This window comes from Erinaceus europaeus, chromosome 8 (assembly GCF_950295315.1).
Source record: "Erinaceus europaeus chromosome 8, mEriEur2.1, whole genome shotgun sequence".
Classification (NCBI taxonomy): Eukaryota; Metazoa; Chordata; class Mammalia; order Eulipotyphla; family Erinaceidae; genus Erinaceus; species Erinaceus europaeus.
Genome location: NC_080169.1, coordinates 18,402,164 through 18,410,517, shown reverse-complemented (window position 1 = coordinate 18,410,517; position 8,354 = coordinate 18,402,164). Strand labels below are relative to the sequence as shown.

The 8,354-nt window shown below is 42.5% G+C and overlaps 1 protein-coding gene across 3 annotated transcripts in view; it reads right to left on the bottom strand.

The window, feature by feature from the left end:
• The window catches only part of MATN2 (matrilin 2), a 153,666-nt gene that overhangs the window by 89,310 nt on the left and 56,002 nt on the right, over nucleotides 1-8,354 (bottom strand). The gene's annotated exons all lie outside the window — the stretch shown is intronic.

The following is an 8,354-nucleotide window of genomic DNA, read 5'->3' as shown; positions in this document are numbered from 1 at the left end:
ATTCATTTTTCTCCTACCACTCCATAAAGATGCCTAGCCCATAAAGTACTGAATGAATAAGTGAAATGAATGAATGAATGAATGAATGGGTGGGTGGATGGATGGATGGCTAACATCACTGTCCCTATTATCTAACACTATCTAGTACATGTATTACTGCCAGACTCAATCTAGTAAAAAATTTTTTTTCTTAGACACTGATGAAATAAACATACAAAATGGAGCCACTCCAAGTTGAGGTTACAAAACCAGAAGGTTGCATCACATCATGGTACAGATTATGTCTTGGTTTATTTAGGTCTTCTTTAATGTATTGTAGAAATCTCTAGCAGTTTTCAGTGTGTAGATCATGCACATCTTCTGATAAATTTACATATTTCTAAAGCTTCTGTAAATCTTTTTAATCTCAATTTCAGATTTTATCGCCAATACCTAAAAATACAACTGAGGGGGTTGGGCGGTAGCGCAGTGGGTTAAGCACATGTGGTTCAAAGTGCAAGGATCTACATAAGGATCCCGCTTCAAGCCCCCCCGCTCCCCACCTGCAAGGGGGCCGCTTCACAAGTGGTGAAGCAGATCTGCAGATATCTATCTTTTTCTCCTCTTCTCTGCCTCCCTTTCTCTCTCGATTTCTCTCTGTCCTATCCAGCAATAACAACATCACTGGCAACAATAATAATAATGACAACACGGGCAAGAAAATGGGAAAAATGGCCTCCAGGAGCAGTGGATTCATAGTACAGGCACCGAGCCACAGCAATAACCCTGGAGGCAAAAAAAAAAAATACAATTGAATAATTTTTTAATTGAATAATTTTTATATTAATTTTGTATCTAGGAACCATTCCAAGTTTTTTTAATTAATTTTACTTATTCTTCTCTTTAGCCTTTCTCCTTTTTTCTTCTAAGATTTCATTGTCTTCTCTACATAGATAATCATAGGAAAGTCTTATCTTTTCCCTTCCAATTTGTATGATTTTCTATTTTCTTCTTGTTTCATTATTGTACTATGACTGTGATGTTGAAGGGAAGTGTTGAAAGTGAGTATGCTGTCTTATTCTTTACCTTAGGAGGAAGTGACTTTAGCCTTTCACTCTTGAGTATGATGTTAACTATTGGAATTTCACTTTTATTCTTAGCTTTTCTGAATTTCTTTTTTGAATGTCAGGTATTGTCTAATACTTTTTACTTTTTTTGCCATTGTTCTATCTACTGAGATGGTCATATTTTTTTATTGTGTAGCCTGTTAATATAATGAAATATATTGGTTGATTTTTTAATGTTAAATTAACCTTACAGTTTTGTGATGAACCCTATTTGATTTTCATTATATGTGGATTCCATTTGCTACATTTTAAGTAATTTTTGCATCTAAATTCATGACGGGTGTTATAGAATTCTTTTCTCTTTGAAACAATGAGAGAGTTCTTCTGTATACACTCTTGATTGAACTCTAATACAGGGTCAGAGAGAGAGCACAATGGTTATGCAAAAGACTTTCATGCCTGAGGCTCCACCATAAGCCAGAGTTCAGCAGTGCTTTGGCTGAAATAAAATTTGAAAGAAGAGGGGAAGGAGGAGAGGAAGAAGAGTAGGAAAAGAAGAGGAGGAAGAATGAAGGAGGTGGAAGAAGAGTAGAAGGAGTAAGGCACCAAAGTAAAAACCCTGGGTTGAGGGTGAGCGTGGATGTTCAGCTTCATGGGGAGGGGGGTGGGACACCGTGTTTTGGTGGTGGGAATGGTGTTTATGTAACTCCTATTAGTTTGTGGTCATATAAATCACTAAGTAATATGAGAGGGGAAAAACTGATTGTCTCAAACTTTTTAAAGCACAGACTGGGTCTTTTTAATACATAGGTTGAGTCTTAAAAGCTTAGTCCAGGGAGAACAGAAGCAACTGGTGGCATTGCTATATACAAATAATGACAAAGGACACAAAATATGGTGATGTTGTGTATGATACAGCAAATCCTAACAACGGTATGTTTCAAAGTTAACCCAATTACCAAACAATGTGATTATAGCAATAACTACCTATTGTCTTCTTCAACCCTAAGACAGCAGGAACCTCCTGCTTCCTCTACAGAGCCCGTATTTTTCCCAGTCCTGGAACCTCTGGGGTGGGGCCCACTTTCCTGCATGCTTCTCTCAAGTCGTACCAAATGATATTGCATCTGCTGATCCCAGCCTAATCAATGCAATGAGTACCACCTCAGCATGCTTCACCTCAGACTGTACAGAGACATCAGGCATGGAATGCCAACCCTTCACCCTCATCACTCCGGTGAAACCTTTCCTTTCATAGTATTCTCTAATTCCATTCCAGGAGGTTCACTTCCTAGCAAAGTCCCAAAACCTAGATATAGGCCAGGTCCCGTAAGATAGAGCATATGTTCACATGTATCCATAAATTAGGGCAAAATATATACCTGAAAGGAAAAATACACAATAGTCTGTAGTGAGTCAGTATCAAGTTCATAATGAAATAGTGTCTACTTGGACTTAGATACCCTCCTCACCTACTTCCTATTACAGTTTTCTCACTCACTCCAAAGATAACCTCATCAAAGCAAGGACTGCAAAAGCTGAATAAGGGCAAGAGACTGACATACTTTAACGATGACTCTTTAGTCACTATCAGGCCATTTCATCAACTGGGGCCCTAATTGGGGAGTCCTGAGATTCCCAAACAGACTTGATGGGTCTAGACCTCAATTAAATCCCTCTCTCCATTGTTACCAGTCATTTCTATGAGGAACAACACAATAGATCCCTTTGTAGGCCCCATAGGACCTTGTCTTTAAGGTGGATCAACAATGGTAGAGAATGTTCCATCCTCTGAAGGGAGGATGGACAGCATACTCTATGCTACACCTGAGGAAGATGGGTCCTGATATGGGGGCAGCTTGGAATGTTCCTACTCATGACCACAGAATGTGAGCTTAGGTCTACAGGGATGCAGAGGTCACACAGGCTCCTAAGCTGATTATGGGCCCCAGATCATATCAAATCGATGGGGTTTACAATCAACAATATTTATACACCTTTCCCATATTTAGGGAGCTACTGTCTTCCCTGATCCAGCTTTCTGGTCCTTTTTCCAGCCATGACATCATCTCCCCAGACAATAACTTGGATCCACTGGCATATCAGATTTCAGGCCCAGGGGCAAAAAGAAAAAGAAAAAAAAAAAAACTAGTATAGCCACAGGTCCTTTGGAATATAACTAAAATATGCCTACTAGCTATCTACAAAATGGACGACCCCCCCCCCCCCAACTCTTCATCTGCACTACTCCAGCCCTTAGGTCCATGATTGTTCAACAAGTTGTTTGGCTTTGTATGTTAACTCTCTTGTCAACCACCAGGTTCCAGATGCTAGCATGATGCCGACCAGACTTCCCTGGACAGACAACCCCACCAATGTGTTCTGGAGCTCCGCTTCCCCAGAGCCCTTCCCCACTAGGGAAAGAGAGATACAAGCTGGGAGTATGGATTGACCTGTCAATACCCATGTTCAGTGGGGAAGCAATTACAGAAACCAGACCTTCCACCTTCTGCAGGTGTCTTTCTCTCCCCCTCTGTTTTCCCCTTCCTCTCTCCATTTCTCTCTGTCCTATCCAACAATGATGACAACAATAACTACAATAATAAAACAACAAGGGCAACAAAAGGGAATAAATAAATTAAATAATTTTTTTAAATTTTTTATTATTTATTTATTCCCTTTTGTTGCCCTTGCTGTTTTATTGTTGTAGTCACCATTGATGTCATTGTTGTTGGATAGTACAGAGAGAAATGGAGAGAGGAGGGGAAGACAGAGAGGGGGAGAGAAAGATAGACACCTGCAGACTTGCTTCACCGCTTGTGATGCGACTCCCCTGCAGGTGGGGAGCCGGGGGCTTGAACCGGGATCCTTACACCGGTCCTTGCGCTTTGCGCTACAGCCCGACTCCCAAAATAAATATTTTTTTAAAAAGAGTTGCAAGTAAGAGGATTTGGATACTGGTTTGGTCCTATCACTAGTCATGTGAGCTTAAACAAATTGTCCAACCTATTCCTGGGTATCTGTATATCCCTATTCCTGGGTATATGAGGAAGATTGAACCTGTTTCTTTTCTGTCATGTCTGCATGTCCGCTTGTTGTAGATAGAGGCAGAGAAGACAGAAAGGCAGAGAGAGACTAAGAGAACACAGCACCCAAGATCCCTTCAGTGCAGTGGGGGTGTGGCTTACACCTGAGTCCCGCACATGGCAAACAAGCACACTATCCAAGTGAGCGATTTCGCTGGGCCTGGGTAGAATTTACTTTGACAACAGAGAGGCTCTGTTCATAGTCAGAAACAGGTGAGGTGACTGATCTGAAGCACAGAGAAAAGCTCCTGGCATATCTGATATGGGGCTAGTGAGGCCTGGCTTGCATGTGGGAGTGGCTGTGGGCTGCAAGCACTTTTGGCTGTAGCACTGTTGGTTATTTATTGGACTAACTGCCATACAAGAGATCATGAGCTCCAGGAGAGCAGAAGCATTACTGTTTTATTCATCATTTTAATTCCAGTGATTTCTATGTTGCCTGGTGTGTTTTTTATGCATCAAAATATGTGGACAGTGGTAAATGAACAAATGAATGCATGTATGCAAGAAGAATGACAAGTACTTCTTAGAAAGTGAGATGCACTGGGGGCACTAGGGAGATAACGCAGTGGCGCATGCACCAAACTTTCATACCTGAGACCCCACAGCTCCCAGGTTTAATTCCCAGCAGCACCATATGTCAGAGTTGAGTATTGCTTTCTCTCACCCTGTTTTTTTTCCTATGTATTTATTTATTTATTTATTTATTTATTATCTTTCGTTGCCCTTGCTGTTTTATTGTTGTAGTTATTATTGTTGTTGTTATTGATGTCATTGTTGTTGGTTAGGACAGAGAGAAATGGAGAGGGTAGGGGAAGACAGAGAGGGGGAGAGAGAGACACCTGCAGACCTGCTTCACCGCTTGTGAAGTGACCCCCTGCAGGTGGGGATCCAGGGGCTCGAATTGGGATCCTTTTGCCGGTCCTTGTGCTTTGTCTCTCACTTATTATTATTATTTTATTTCTACTTTTTTTTAGACCAGAGCACTGTTCAGTTCTAGTTAATGGTGGTTTGGGAAATTGAACCTGGGACTTTAGAGCCTCAAGCATGATCTTTTACTCTTTAAAATAAAATGTCTTTAAGAAGATATATTTAGGGAGAGGATGTATAACCCACATTTCCTCTCAACTGAAAGATTATACGCCCAAGAAAAGAAGTCAAAGAGTTTAAATAGCAGCTCAGGCTGAGATCCTCAGCCCAGCAGTGATCATGTCAGGAATGCAAACCCAGGTCTATGGGTTATAATAACCCTATTTTTCGGCGGTCAGGCAGAGGCACATCAGGTTAAGTGCACATAGTACGAAGCACAAGTACCATGCAAGGATCCTGGTTCGAGCACCCTGACTCCCATCCTGCAGGGGGAACGCTTCACAAGTGGTGAAGCAGGTCTGTGAGTATCTCTCTGTCTCTGTCTATCTCTATCTCCTCCTCCTTTCTCAATATCTCTCTGTCCTATCCAATAAAATGGAAAAAAAAAACTGCCACCAGGAGCCGTGGATTCGTAGCACCCTCACTGAGCCCCAGCAATAACCATGGAGGCAAAAAAAAAAAACCTGTTTTTTTCACAAGGCCACTGAGATACAGTTTCAGACTCACAAACAGAAGGGTTATTATGGTTACCTTTTTTTGAGTGAAACAACTGCTCTTTGTGACTACACATATATTAAACTAAATTTGATGCTGAGGGGAGAGATGGGTCACTGGAGGGCTGCTAGTCAGATGGAGCTGCAGACTCAGCTCCAAATTCTCCTCTTATCACTGAAGTCTAAGCTGTTCCCTCATTGCCTGATGCCAATGTGACAGCAAGCCATGTCACAAATTTATTCTTTTCTTTTTTTTTTGTCGGTGTCAGGACTGCAGGCCAACCTTTTTTTTTTTTTTTTTCTTCCAGAGAGAGATAGACAGGCAAACACGGAGAAAGGAAGGGATAGATAACACAGCACTACTGACTCCCCCAGGATTATAGTGCTTCCATGTGGTGTCCCAGGGGCTCAAACCTGACTTGGACACTTGACAGAGCAGGTAAGCTCCCAGGTAAGCTCTCTTGATGACTAGAAGCTCATTAAAATGCAGAGTCCTGGGCTCCCTGAGAGCTGCTGACTCTGAATCTCTGGGGGGTGAGGTGCAGAGGTCAGTTTCCAAGTCATTCTTAGTTACAGTATCTTAAGAACAACTGCTTCCTACAGATCGTTTCTGTTTCATTCTCTTTGCACTTCCTGCTCCAGGGAACTGAGGAAGGCCAGCCTAGCAGGTGGAAAAGCGCGCAGTCTCAGACCTCAAGGTAGGCCCACGCAATCTGGTGTGCTGGGAAGAACTGACTTAGGACAATAAGAGGGAGAATTTAAGGTTTTTCATTAGCTGGTCTCAAAATTCCTCAGTTTGACTAAGCCAGTCCAACTGGGCAGGTGCCCAGGTCCCCACAGAAACAAGGAACCTAAGAGAAGGAGTTTTTTGTGTTTCTAGGAAGAACAGAGCCGGAAGGGAACTAAAAAGGAGGTGGGAGGCTGAGACTGTGGAGAGAAGTTTGCTAAGTAGTGTGTGAGCTGACACCTCTTCAGTCCCTCTAGCTTTCCAGTAAATTTAATTAAACGCATGAGTATTTGGGTATAAGTGATTCTGTTGTGTAAACTTAAGATAGGTCAGAAGTTCAAGCCAAAAGGTAAGGCAGTTCAGGCTGCAGGAAGCAACCTGGTATCCTGGGCCTGAGGGAGACCCAACAACAATTGCCACTCACAGTGTCCCCAGGGCTGGGCCTAATTCAGAGGAGCAAGGAATCCTCTGGTCAACACATCTCAACCCTGAAACTGGAAAGTGAGGAAAACAAAAGAAAATGTGGTTTGGTTTTATAGATGCAATGCTAATTACAACCATTTGTCCAAATTGCTTTCTATGAATCCTTAATCTCTCACCAGGCATGTAATAACAATTACACATTGCATGAACTTCACATCAGATGAGTCAAGCTTTATTTGCCTCTGTGTCAACAAGATTTCTCCATGGCTTACTCTGATATCCTGGTTATCTCTGGGCTGATCCAGTGACTTGATTCACAACTTGAAAAAAAAAAAATCAATAGTCACCACCACACTCAGCATATAGGCAGATTACCTTGTGCTGACTCCAGTGACAGTAGATAGTCTAGTTTAGGGCTTACCCAAAAAGAAGAAGAAGAGGAAGAAGGGGGGAGGGGGAGGAGGAGGAGAAAAGAAAGAAAATGTGAGTTCTATTAACACTTAATATCTGTTTGGCCTTTCTTTTTTTTTTTAGGATGCCTATAAAGCATCCCTCAGCAAAGCAACTCGATCCCTGCACAGCTCTTAAAATACAGCTTGCATAACCATTCCAAATCAACATTAACAACTCATCCTAAGTGCATACTTCTGGGGAGAAAAATAAAATATGGAAACAATTCCTCAGGACACAGAGAAAGTGGATGAAAGGGCTCTTCAGCAGTTCCTCCTAAAGAAGAGCTTGGAGGGGGCTGAGCAGTAGCGCAGCAGGTTAAGCGCACATGGCCCAGAGCATGAGGACCAGTGTAAGGGTCCCAGTTCGAGCCCCCAGCTCCCCACCTGCAGGGGAGTTCCTTTACAGTTGGTGAAACAGCTCTACAGATGTCTATCTTTCTCTTCCCCTCTCTGTCTTCCCCTCCTCTCTCCATTTCTCGCTGTCCTATCCAACAACAGCAATAGCTATAACAACAACAATAACAACAACCACAATAAGGGCAACAACAGGGGCAACAAAATGGGAAAAATAGCCTCCAGGAGCAGTGGATTCGTAGTGCTGGTACAGGGCCCAAGCGATAACCCTAGAGGCCAAAAAATAAAGAGAGCTTTGAATAACGGACAGCACTACATGAATTCAAGGAGACAGTTTGTGAAAGGGCACCTCCAAAGATGTTTCCTGATGGCTTACTGTGTGCTCCTGCAATGCCCTGGATGCTGTGATGACTTGATTGAGTGAGAGGCATTCAAGAGAATATGTATAACCTGCACCAGCAGATCAGTTAAAGCCCACCAACCCTAGTGTAAATGTGTGAGGCAAGAGTCAAAAGGTAGCTGGTCTGATTTTGTAACGGGGTCAAGGAATAATGATCTGAGATATGGTACTCAACAGCCATCAACACATGCAGAAGAGTAACCATCCTGTAATAAAGCCCCTCTTTCCAGAAGAAGAGCTAAAGGGGCAATTCAGAAAATACATGACCCTGCTTGCTTGCCTC